The sequence below is a fragment of the Telopea speciosissima genome, chromosome 8 (genome assembly GCF_018873765.1).
Source record: "Telopea speciosissima isolate NSW1024214 ecotype Mountain lineage chromosome 8, Tspe_v1, whole genome shotgun sequence".
In the NCBI taxonomy this organism is placed as follows: Eukaryota; Viridiplantae; Streptophyta; class Magnoliopsida; order Proteales; family Proteaceae; genus Telopea; species Telopea speciosissima.
Genome location: NC_057923.1, coordinates 39,089,446 through 39,103,483, shown reverse-complemented (window position 1 = coordinate 39,103,483; position 14,038 = coordinate 39,089,446). Strand labels below are relative to the sequence as shown.

Sequence of the window (14,038 nt, the reverse complement as noted above, 5' to 3'; positions counted from 1 at the left end):
GCATGGAAGAATTAGAGAGGTAGAGAATGAGAATGAGAATAAAAATAAAAAGTGGAGAATTAAAGTCCTACTAGAATGGAGGGATTAGAGGAGATGAGAATATTAATAAAAATAAAAATAATAGAAGAAGAAAGAGGTAGAGAATGAGAAGAAGAAATTAGAAACTAGAACTTTGAACCAATACTCCATTCTACTAAAGTTGAAAGTGCATGAATTGATTAGGCTTTGCATGAATGTAATTGAAGAAGCTTGAACAACTTGAATAATCCTTACATGACTTCCTCTTCCAAATCTCCAAGTCTTCTCACAAACTTAGGAACTTAGACTAGAAAGTTTTAAAACTAAACTAGAATTAAGAGATTACAACCATATTGAAGACATTAATTAAAATTAAAACTTGCATAAACTTATTAAAACCATTGAACTAAGCTCATAAAATCAAACTAGAACTAGAGAAATCATAAATTAGAAGGAGAAGAAGAAGAAAATTCATAAAAAACTGAACTAAAATTGCATTAGAAATTAACTAAAACTGAACTAGAATGAACTCCATTACAGCCCAAGGCATCGGGTATTTATAGGGGGAGGAGAGGAGAAGGGAGAAGAGAGGAGAGGGAGAGAGGCCTCCACGGTTTTGGGGCTTCTCTCCTTCTAAAACCATGGAGGTGAGAGAGAGAGAGGATCCCAAAAAAATTCCCTTATCTCTCCTTCCTTTACAAATAAATTGAATCCCAAAAAAAATAAAAAAATATGGAAAGTAGGAGAGATACATAGGTTAGCTCCCTAAACTTACTATTTTCCAAAAAGCAGACTTTCTAATTTTATTCTTGTGCTTCCTTTTCTTTGCAGGAGTCTTCTCCAAGTAATATGATCAAGGCATCATTGACTTTTCAACCTTCCAAGAATAAGGGAATCTTCTCCAAAAGAAATCTATCCATAGTAAAATTCCTAAAGTACCCTTAAAAATTTGGAAGAGAGAGAGAGAGAGTGATGACTAGGATTCCACTCAATAATAAATAAAATTTCCATGATGGCCTTCTTAAAAAATCGTGGAGACTTGGTACTCTAAAAGACAAAAAACATGGAAGGTGATTAGGTGGGTGAAAAAAAATAAATAAATAAGATAAAGGATAAGAAATAAGAGAGAGAGAATAGGAAAATCTAATAGGAAAGAGAGGAGGGGTTTTAAGAAATATGGGTGAGAGAAACTATGGTGGGGAGTTAGAGGAAAAATAGGAACTGTGGCATGAGATGGGATAAGGAAAAACAAAATAAAAAAATAAAAAAAAGGGAAAAGTGAAAATGGAATTTGGATGGGGGAGAGCGTGGAAAGGGAGATAAAATAGGGGAAAGAGAGAGAAGAAGAAGTTAGGAAAGAGGGAAAGAGAAACGTGAGTCGGAGAGAGTATCTTTTCTTTTTAATTTTTTTTTTCTTGTCTTCTCTCTTATCTCTCCTCCTCTTTCTCCTTTCTTTCTTGCGCAAATCCCATCTTGGCCAATCCTTGCTTGCAACCCACTTTCTAGTCAAACTCCTAATTTGAATATGAAATTCCTCCTTTGTCCTTGGTTGCTTCAGTGAGATTTCTCACATGTGAACAGATGTAGGTTCCGTGTGGCTTTTCACTCTCCTCTAATAGTGAAAAATGTAAAAAGAGGGTAAATGCTTGAGAGGATCTCAACCCTTGATCATACTTGTCTTCCTTGATGCCAAATATAACTCTCCAAAAATGCAGACTGGCCCGGGCTTACATTTCAGCTCATTTCTGGCCTATTATTTTTTCCTAACCTGAAAAGAATAATCGCTTGCATGGTGGCCTAAATAAATGCGTAATTGCATTCTGTCACATCCATCTTGCTCAAAATTTAGTCCTCTTTACATCTATGGAAAGAAAAATGATGATTTTACGTGTAGATTAGGACATACATCTCCCGATAGCCCAGAATCACATAAAATAGCCAAAAACCTGAAAAGCAGAAGAAAGCACCCTAATAAATCTGTCCAATATGGTAAAATGCATGCTTTATGCCCTAAGATCTAACACATAAATGTGCTCATCATCTATGGCTAGGATTCTTATTTCCTTGTGCTATGACCCTTGCCAACAGGGGTTTATGTGTTGGATAGTCTGAGTACCTGTTGCCTGTGGAGGTGGGAGAGGCCAGGTCAAGGGTAGTGATGGCTATCAGGGTCTGCCACTGGGTCGTCTGATGGCTTCTACCAGCGTAGGCTCCCTCATGATAATTGAGGTTTCACTGGGATGATAAGTTAAGTGACCCTTAGTGTCTCTCGAGTTATCACAGTAGCATATACCATGACTTAGACTGTTTGTTAGGTGGGAAATATATTTAACATTACATGCATCATAGACTATGTGTGATTATGTGTTTGTGTACTCCCCTTTTCCCTCACTGGCTCAGTGGAGCTAATCCCCTGTGTACACAACTTTTTAGATTTTGATGCAGATGGTGGCTACTTGGCTGGCTTAGAAGCTCAACTAGTAGAGTATGATAGTGTTGGCGTAGAGGAGCCTGAGTTTGTGTCAGATGAACATGGCGATAGTTGCCCCTGTGATGATTGTGCGTAAGGGCACTGATGTTGTTGGGGATTGTCTCCACTTTTGATTCTTTTGGGGCTTTGTGCCCATTATGACATTTTTTGTAATGACTTAATAGTATTTTGAGTAGTAATGTCATGGTCAGTGGGTAATCAGTGTTAACTATTACTGTATCACCTAGCCTACTGAACATATTGTCACACCCCAAACCACCCCCTAGGAGGATTAGGTAGGTGACCCGAATTGTATAACGACAATCCGTCAAATCCCACGGATCTAGAAGAAGTTAATACATTCACGGACTCACATTCATAACATTACCACAAGTAAGATCAGAGTGCTATAGATAATCTACAATTATAATAAAGAAAGAGAAGGTGTAGCGATACGGGAAATGATTGTGATATACATGCATATGTAAGTTTATTCCATTCCCCAGTACAACCCACAAACTAAAAAGTGAAAGCTAACGTATACATAAGCGGAAATGAAAAAATATATATATAAGGCGAGATAATTCAACCCCAAGAAGAAAGGAAAAAGCTAAACCAGAAAAAGGAACGGGGATAAACTCCTATCAAAAACAAAAAGGAGTTCCCAAGACAAAGAGCATCAAGAGCGCCCCTCACTAGTCTTCATCAATAACCACTGAGAATGCTTGCATCATCAGCACGACCTCTATCAAGGTCCATACCAATATCATCATAAACACAAGGGCTCTCCTCCTCGTAATGAGCCTATATGCCACAGTGGCATCTATCTGCACAATCATCTAGAAAGAAAAATATATATAACAGAGTATGAACCCCACTGAGCTCGTGAGTAAAACATATCATCATGGATGCATATGCAACCACAGTCCACATGATCCTACATGATATGCAAGTCCAGATTATTTAATTAGCCACCTAACAATATAGCGAAGGCAGGTTTGTGCTACTACAATCCCCAATACATGTATCTCCGGTGTGGGCTTGGTTACCCTTTCCCGCGATACACCCATTGAGTTGTCGAAAAGAACTAGCCGGCTCCTGCATCTCCCTACCCAGGTCAGCCGACCAGTCCTCTAGATTAAACTTGTGAGGTAACCGACTTAATATCAATTCACCTTACCTATGCATAAACTCTATTTGGCATGTAGCCATGATTCACCTATTGGTGCTTCCCAAGCATGTAGCTCGAGGCTTCCCCGATATATTTGCCTTGGGGCATCCTAGCTGAGCTGAGGCTTCTCGGCGTAAATGCCCAAGGTTTTACGGTAGTCCTCACAGTCATCCAACACCTTAACCCCTGTTGGCAAGGGTACGTAGCACGGGTGATGAATCTCTAACCCCATGTCTATATGGCAACGTATGAGCCAGGCGGTGTCAACCGTATCCCATACTACGGGCTACCACAGGCCTCATTTCCAAGTCGGCTACGGCATATAGTCTAAGAATCACATGCATCAGGATATATTCAATCAGAGTTGATCAACAGTCATAAGCTGTGTAATAATTATGAAAATTGTATTTGATTAAGTAACACAGCATTAGAATTAAAGAATTTAATTGCCGATATAATAATATTGTTACACATACATACACGATAATATTTCACTCATCTGGGTCTAGTTCTATGAACTCAGTTGTAGTTTAAGTTCCGGTTGTAGTCTGGTTGTAGGCCTCAAGTGCGGGATCAAATCCTAAGTATAAATTAGAAATATGTTATTTGATATTCCAAAATGTTTTTGGATGTCCTAGGGTTGATCTAGGCTCACTGGGTTGACTCAGTGCACAGTCAGACATCACTTGGAATTCTCTGGGCCTTACACTGGACCTTAGGCCTATGTCCTGGTGCATCATCCAGAGATTGTGGCTTAGGGGTAGAATGGTCATTTACCACTGTAGTACATGATTCTAGGTCATCACAGTCTTACAACACTGTCCCCAACTTAACAGTGCTATAGGACCAACACAGACAGGGTTTCCAAGCCCTGTGGGGTTCACCTGGGTACCCAAAGGTAACCATTACTATGGTCAGATGTGGGGAGAGGTATTTTAGTCATTTACCACCTCCCAACACTGTTTTATGGCCCATGGATGAAAATCCCCAAAGCACCATGGATGAAAATCCCCAAAGCAGATCAACAATTTTGTCATTTTTCCTTCTCTGGGCAATGTCTCTATGTGATGTCTGCATCGCCCAGAGATTTCAGCAAGGCTATTTCTCTGTGGGTTTGCACAGGGGTTTGACCCAAGGTTGGGGCCTTGCACTCACATGGCACTCAAGGTCTTTTGCACCTATTTTCAGGGGTGGGACCCACATTCATGGAGAGGAGAGAGAATACTTGGAGTCCAAGCAGTACATAATGCGGTAGGCTGTGCAACTGCATAGATCAGTAATCCATCTTCTGACAGGCATGTAGGAGGTCATCCTTGGGGTTCTCCATTAAATTCAATCACTGGAGTGATACTCCACAGTGTGCTTGGGTGCCATGTCAGGGGTTCCTATCCTTCAATCAAAAATTCTAGCCAGTCAAGGGCAGGTTTGACATTTCTCCCCACATTACAAAAATTTTGTCCTCAAAATTTGCTTACCTTGTAGCTTGAAGAGTTAGGGATATTTTTCTTTCATTTCTTCTTCACGTTCTAGGAGGCCTCTTCTATGGGATTGTTCCCCCATCGAACCTTTACATAGGTGATCATGCAGTTATGGAGATTATGCTCTTTTTTGTCCAATATCTCCGTAGGCTGCTCTTCATAGGTCATATCCATGTCCAATTGTTCAGGTTCAGTTGATAGTACTTATGTCAGGTTGTTGATATATTTTCTTAACATCAACACATGGAGAACATTGTGGACGCTTAGCAAAGATGGTGGTAATGCCAGTCGGTATGCTATGGGTCCCACTCTGTTAAGAATTTCATATGGACCAATGAATCTTGGGCTCAGCTTGCGCTTCTTGTTAAAATGTAGCAATTCCTTTGTTGGAGACACTCGGAGGAATACTTTTTCTCCGACATTAAATTCAATGTCCTTCCTTCGATTATCGGCATAACTCTTCTGCCTTGATTGGGCTGCCTTGATTTTCTCTTTAATGATGTCTACCTTATCACAGGTTGTTTGTATCATCTCTGGCCTGAGATATGTCCATTCTCCAACCTCGTCCCAATATAACGGGGTTCTGTACTTTCGACCATAGAGAGCTTCAAACGGTGCCATGCCGATGGTGGAATGGTGATTGTTGTTGTATGCAAATTCCACCAGGGGTATGTGGGCATCCCAACTATCATTTATTTCCAAGACACAGGCTTTGAGCATGTCTTCCAGAGTCTGGATAGTTCTTTCGGATTGTCCGTCCGTCTGTGGATGGAAAGCCGTACTAAGATTTAGCTGAAATCCCAGTGCCTTTTGTAAACTTCTCCAAAACCTTGAGGTAAATCAAGGATCCCTATCAGATACAATACTAACAGGCACGCCGTGTGAGTGGACTATATTTTTTATATACAGTTGGGCAAGCTTCTCCATTGAATAATTTATTTTGATTGGTTTGAAGTGAGCTGCCTTTGTCAATCTGTCTACAATCACCCAAATTGCATTCATCCCCTTCCTGGTGTTGGGTAGATTTGTCACGAAATCCATAGTGATCCTTTCCCACTTCCATTCAGGTATCGGGAGTGGCTGCAACAATCCATACAGTCGGGGTCTCTCTGCTTTAATTTGTTGGCAGGTGAGGCATTTGGACACATATATTGCTATGGTCTCCTTCATCCCAATCCATCAATAGTACTTCTTCAGATCCTTATACATCTTCATGCTTCCAGGATGGATTGAATAGGGTGAGTTGTGTGCCTCTTTAAGGATTCAGTCTTGGACATCATAATCATCAGGCACGCATAATCTATCTCAAAACTTCAACGCCCCATCATGGGCCAGTGAGAAGTCTGGGTCCTAGCTTGTGGACTCCTTGCTATACTTCCCAAATTATCTTGGCCAATTCGGGGTCCAATGGTTGCTTCGTAATTATCTCCTCTCGTATTAACGACTTTAAATCCATAGCTGGTAATTGTATAGCCGTTCCTTTGATCACGGGTTCCAAAGCAAACTTCTGAGCTTCTTCTAACAACTATTCGCTTACGACCAAGGAAGCGACGGATGCAGTTTGAGATTTTTTGCTTAACGCATCCGCTACAACGTTGGCCTTGCCGAGGTGGTACTGGATCTCACAGTTATAATCCTTCACTAGTTCTAACTACCGCCTTTGTCTCATATTCAGCTCCTTCTGGATGAAGAAATACTTCAGACTTTTGTGACCGTTGAAGATTTCACTCTTTTCACCATATAGGTAATGTTGACATATCTTTAACGTGAAGACTAACGCTGCCAACTCCAATTCATGAGTGGGGTAGTTTTTTTCGTGTTCCTCCAGTTGTCTTGAGGCATAGGCGACCACCTTACCCCTCTGCATTATGACGCCACCCAATCCTATTTTGGATGCGTCAGTTGTTTGAGTTAAAATAAAACTGTAAGCGTACGGGTCAATCGTAGCTATGGGTCGAACATGAGGAGATATACGCCACTCTATTTAACTAATCTTAAAAGTAATGCAAAGTGAACCAAATTAATTAAATTACTAAATTAATGGTAATTAAATTAACGGATCCTAACTCACAAGCATCTAACAAATTACGCATCTACGGGATTAAGTTGGCGTCCTAACACTTGAACACCTAACCTATCAAACTAACGCAAATTGGGAGTAATTAAACATAAAACCCTACACTGACGCAAGTTGAAAGTAATAAAAATACAGCCACACATCCACATCCACATAAACACAATACTCACATAAACAAAGTAACCACATAAGAAAAATAAAAGAAATAGAGGGAGAAGAAGAAGAAGGAGAAGAAGAGAATGAGATAGAGGAGAGGGGATAATGAGATCGAGAGTTCAAAGAATGCAAACCTAGATATGCTTGAATCAGATTAATTGAAGAAGCTTGAATGAATACTTGCATGAACTAATCATGGCCTCCTCTTCTAAATCTCCAAATCTTGTCATCAATATAGGAGCGTAGACTAGAAGGCTTAAAACCTAAACTAGAAGGCTTAAAACCTAAACTAGAATTAAGAAATTACAACCCAATTGAAGACTTAAATTGAAATCAAAGCATAAATTAAACCTATTACAACCATTAACTAAAAATCATAAAAGTAAACTAGAACTTAGAAAAGCCAAAAATCACAAATTGAGAGGACAAGAATAGAAGAAATTTCACTAAGTGAATGAACAATTTTTACAAGAGAGGTAGGGGGTATTTATAGGGGAAAGAGAGGAGAAGAGAGAAGAGGGAAGTGTAGGAGAAATATTCCCTAAGAAAAGAGAATATTCTCTTCTCCTTCCTCTTTTACAATGCTTTGAATCCTAAGAAAAAAGAAAAAAATAGAAAGAAGAAGAAGAGAAGATTGTTTACACAGACCTTCTATTTTTAGAAAAGTACACTTCCAATTCTAACAAGTGCTTCCTTTTCTTTGTATATATCTTCTCCAAACAATAAAATCAAAGCATCTTTGATTTTTCAACCTTCCATAGATGAGAAAATATCTTTCAAAATAAATCTATCTCAAGTAGAATTCTAGAAGTGCCCTTGGAAAGTTGAAGGAGAGAGAGAGTGATGACTAGGATTTCACTCATAATTAATTAAATGCCAAATCTGTCTTTCAAAAAACGTGGAGCATTGGGTGCTTATATAGGTCTCACCATTATGTTGCTTGCAACAAATCACCCAAAATAGACCCAAATTTCGTCCAATTTGGAGTTCGGGAGCCCAAGATATCTCAAGTTGAAGTTGGACTATCCAGAGCCTTCCAAATGGAATCTCTCGGCTACAGCAATGATAACTTTTGATTATTGCACTAAAACCCCTCAAAGCCGAACTTCTACTTTACTTTGTATCTGATCAATTTTCGATAATTACAAATAAACCCCTATAGACCATTTTCGCGCTTCGTTACGAAAATGGCCATAACTTCTTCTTTTCAACTTGGAATCAAGTGTCGTTTGAACCGTTACGAAACTGACTCGACAGGCTACGCATCCATACTATCAACACCTCAAAATTATGCTAAGAGGCCCATTATAATCACATTCAAATTTGATTGATTGGCTTGATTCTTTCAGTGCTCAATCCAAACTTGATTTTCTCGACTTTTGGGTGCTTCCGTCTATTCTTAGCATCTTCTACTCCATTTTTACAAGAATTCACCTAAAACCTGAAAAGCACAAGAAAGCACCGAAGTAACTCTGTCCAATGTGGTAAAATATATGCTTTATGCCCTAAGATTTCACACATAAATGTGCTCATCAGATTCCCCCACACTTGAACATTACTTGTCCTCAAGTAAATAAAAAGAAAAACTAACCTAAAATATAAAAAATCCTAACTCACTTTTCTAGGAATCACGGTTGCACTTAGCATGTGCAACAAGCCTTTGAACCCCTAGGTTACCCCTAGTGGACGAGTTTTGTCTCGTGGGTGTTTGCAGTGAATATACACCCAAAATTCAATTATAAATAAATGCTACAAATTTTAATCATGACATAAGTAGGAGAGTGCACATAATCCCAAAAAGTGCTCAACTAAAGATCAAGGAGCCAAAGGTTCCCCCACTCTTGAATTTTATCACCCCACATCAATTCAAGTAACAAGCATGCATCAAGATTAAGGGATCTCCTCATGTTTTCTGAGCAATACTCACCTTCAAGTAAACCACTTATAGCATCGATGGAACCAAAGACTTAGGCTTTGAGTATTTTTGACAATACCTTTTTTTTTTCAGGCATTAAGGCAAAAGCTTTTTTTTTCTCTTTCTCAACCACAAACTCTATTTCTACTCCACTACTGTTCTCTGGATGACATGGTGGAGCATATATCAGACACCCAAATACTTGGTAGCTTTGCATTCCTACTCCACTACTGTTCCCTGAATGATATGGTGGAGCATACACCAGACACCCAAGTACTTGGTAGCTTTAGTTTTTGCATATATCCATAAAGACATTGAGACATTGATGCAAGAGTTTTTTGAGTTTCCTTCCAAGGAATTTCGATCAAGTCACCCTGCTTCCTGGGGCATAGTGCCCTGTCTAGTCCCAAGGAATTCTACTTTTCTTTCTGTTTCTCTTTTTTTTTTTTTCTTGCCTTGCCTTGGCACAAACAAATTGGTCTCAACTACTAGCCAAAAGATCAAGGGGTCCATAAACACATAGAGGAATCTAACCATCAAATAAAATAATGCTCATATTTTCAAACTCAATCCCCATCACCGGATACAAACCAACTACAGTCCTTGAAAAGAGATTTTTTATTATTTCGCATGCTAGGACACCTAATTCCCTCTTTTTCTCACTTTGCAATTAAAGAGACTTATGCACATAACCAAACCATTGCCACACTCAAAATTCACAAAATTCAGCAATTAAGCACACCCCCCCCCACACTTAATTTATGCAATGTCCTCAATGCATGCAGAAAAGAAAGAGTAAGGACAAGGGAGGATAAATATACCAAGAGGTCATTCTTCAAGGTAAAGAGGCTCATGGAGATCCATGACCTTCTACAGGTGGAGTGGGCATCTCAATGTATGGCTTCAAATGTTGGCCATTTACCTTGAAAGTAGCTCCTGTACTTGGATTGAGGACTTCAACAGCCTCGTGAAGATAAACTTTTTGAATAATATAGGGGCCATCCCATCTAGAACGTAGCTTACCTGAAAAGATGTGCAAACTAGAATTGTACAACAAAACTTTCTGGCTTACCTCAAAAGATTTCCTCAAAATGTGCCTATCATGGAAAGCCTTGGTTTTTGCCTTGTAAATCCGGGCATTCTCATATGCCTCATTCCTAAGCTCTTCCAACTCAGATAGTTGGAGTTTCCTATGGGCACTTGCAGTGGGTATGTCAAAGTTAAGCTTCTTGATAGCCCAAAAAGCCTTGTGCTCAAGCTTAATAGGTAAGTGACACCTTTTCATACACCAGATGGTACGGAGATTGACCAAGATCGGTCTTGAAGGCTGTCCTATGGGCCCACAAAGCATCTACCAACCGGTTAGACCAACCCTTGCGGTTTGGGTTGACGGTTTTCTCAAGAATTTGCTTTATCTGCTGATTTAAAACCTCAACCTGGCCACTAGTCTGGGGATGGTAGGATGTGGCTAACTTGTGAATGACACCATACTTTCTCATGAGGGCCTCAAAAGGCCGGTTACAAAAATGCTTACCCCGATCACTAATGATAGCATGGGGAGTATCAAAATGGGAGAAAATGTTCTCCTTTAAAAAGTTCACAACCACCTTGTGGTCATTGGTCTTACAAGTAACTGCCTCAATCCATTTGGACACAGAGTCCACAGCAAGTAATATGTACAGGTTACCAAAAGAGTTAGGGAAAGGCCCCATGAAATCTATATCCCATACATCAAACACCTCAACCACCACAATTAGGTTGAGGGGCATCATATTCCTCCTAAAAAGACGTCCTAAAGATTGGTATGAAGAACACGCCTTGCAATAAGTAAAAATGCCTTTAAACAGACTAGGCCAATAAAATCCACACTATAAAACCTTGGCCGCAGTCTTATTAGGCCCAAAGTGACCTCCACAAACCTGATCATGGCAAAAAGATAAGACAGATTGTTGCTCATGATCAGGACACATCTTCGGATTACCTGGTTCGGACAAGTCTTAAAAAGATAAGGATCATCCCAAAAGAAATATTTAGCCTGTGAAAAGAAATGATTCTTATCTTGGGTGGACCAATGTGTAGGTGTCACACCCGTAACACACCCGTGAACCAGATAATTAATAATGTCAGAAAATCAAGATTCACTAGACACTGCCATCAGATACTCATCAGGAAAGTTCTCGTTGACTGGAGAATCAATAGTAAAAGAATTAGGCAGCTGGGATAGATGGTCTGCAACTAAATTTTCACACCCTTTCTTATCCCTAATTTTAAGATCAAATTCTTACAACAAAAGGACCCACCTAATGAGGTGAGCCTTAGAATCTTTCTTTTGCACAAGATATTTGATAGCTGCATGATCAGTATAAACAATCACATGTGATCCAACCAAGTAGGGCCTAAACTTCTCTAAAGCAAACACAACAGCTAAAAATTCTTTCTCAATGGTGGTATAATTAAGCTGTGCATCATTAAGAGTCCTACTTGCATAATAAATCATATAGGGCAATTTGTTGATTCTTTGCCCAAGAACAACCCCTATAGGAAAATTAGAGGCATCACACATAAGCTCAAATGGAATTGTTCACTTTGGAGCTTGAATAATGGGGGCTAAAGTCAATGCTCTTTTCAATTGCTCAAAACTCTTATGACACTCAGGAGAAAAATCAAATTGGCAGTCCTTTGCCAAAAGAGAAGTGAGAGGTCTAGGTATCTGGCTAAAATCCTTGATGAACCTTCTATAAAAATCTGTATGACCAAGAAAAGATCTAATGTCCTTCACACTCTTGGATGGTGGTAAATTGACAATAAGGTCCACCTTAGATCTATCAACTTTAATCCCCTCTTTGGACACAATGTGACTAAGAACTATGCCTTGTTTCACCATGAAATGACACTTCTCCCAATTCAAGACCAAGTTTTTTTCTATGCATCTTTTGAGAACCAAAGAAAGGTGATGCAAGCAATTAGAAAAGATAGAGCCGTGAATAGAAAAATTATCCATAAACACCTCTAAGAAGTGCTCTACCATATCAGAAAAGATACTCATCATGCACCTTTGGAATGTAGCAGGGACATTGCAAAGCCCAAAAGGCATGCGCCGGTAAGCAAAAGTTCCATAAGGGCATGTGAATGTGGTTTTATGTTGGTCCTCCAAAGCAATAGGGATTTGATTATAGCCTGCATATCCATCAAGAAAATAATAATATTCATGGCCAGCTAGTCTCTCTAACATCTGCTCAATAAAAGGCAAGGGGAAGTGGTCCTTCCATGTTGTCGCATTCAATTTCCTATAGTTAATGCACACTCTCCATCCCGTTTGGATACGGGTTAGAATCAATTCATTATTGGCATTCTCAACTACAGTGACTCCTCCTTTCTTAGGCACAACCTGCACAGGACTCACCCATTGGCTATCAGAAATAGGATAAATTATTCCATGATCCAAGCACTTTAGGATCTCTTTCTTGATTGCCTCTTTCATGATAGGATTAGTCCTTCTTTGGGGTTCCCTAGAAGGTTTGGAACTCTCCATCAGATGAATATGATGTTGAACCATGGAGGGGCTAATACCTTTGATGTCAGACATGGTCCAACCTATGATTTTCTTATGGTCCTTTAGAAGCTTAATCAACCCCTTTTCCTGAATAGAAGTCAAATCAGAAGCAATAATAACAGGGAGAGTATGATCTTGCCCTAGGAAGGCATACTTGAGGTTGGAGGGCAATGCCTTCAACTCTAATGTGGGGGGCTTAATGATGGAGGGTTTGAGAATGGAGGTGGATAGGGGTCCAAGGGGCTCCAAAGGTGGTTGGATGCTCCAGACCTCAGATAAGAGGGTATCATCAACACCCTCCAATTCCTGCATACATTCTTGAAATTTTGAATCAAAATCAATCTCAAAGAACGTATCAATATCATCGAAAAATCCTTGAAGTATATACACCTCTTCATCAATATCAGGCTATTTGCCCAACCTAAACACATTGAAGTCAACAGAGATATTGCCAAAAGATAATTTCATGAGATCACTTCTGTAATTGATTAAAGCATTACTGGTAGCTAGGAATGGTCTACCCAATATGATTGGGATTTGGTCCTTGAAGTTGGCAATGGGTTGGGTATCTAAAACAATAAAATCCACAGAAAAAATAAATTCTCCAACCTTCAACAGGACATCCTCAATCATTCCCTTAGGAACTTTAACCGACCGATCTACAAGTTGAAGAGTAATTTTGGTCGGTTTTAGCTCTCCCAATCCCAATTGTTGGTAGACATGAAAGGGTAAGAGGTTCACACTTACACCAAGGTCCAATAAGGCATGATCAATAGTGGTATTGCCTATAGTGCAAGAGATGGTGGGGCTGCTAGGATCCTTATGCTTAGCTGCTACCGGTTGTGAGATGAGAGAACCACTGTTAGCAGCCAAGAATGCCTTTTTGGGCACATTGGTGGTCCATTTTTGGGTGCACAAGTCTTTAAGGACTTTAGCATAAGCAGGGATCTGGGTAATGACATTCAACAAGGGGATATTCACCTGAACCTGTTTAAAAACATCCAAAATTTTTTCCACAGAAAGAGACTTCTTGCTAACCAACCTATTTGGGAAAGGAGCAGGTGGGGTATAAATTTTTTTAGGATTAGTCTTTTTCACTTCCTCAATAGAATCATCTTTGGTTTCCTCAACCAAATCATCTGGAATCTCTTCAGGTTCATTAAACGAATTAGGAATAGTAGGCACTACAACGGCCTCTTC

The 14,038-nt window shown here is 39.6% G+C and overlaps 1 pseudogene; it reads right to left on the bottom strand.

The window, feature by feature from the left end:
• The window catches only part of LOC122672288, a 59,850-nt pseudogene extending 48,242 nt beyond the window's left edge, over window positions 1-11,608 (bottom strand).
• Window positions 11,609-14,038: the final 2,430 nt, after the last annotated feature.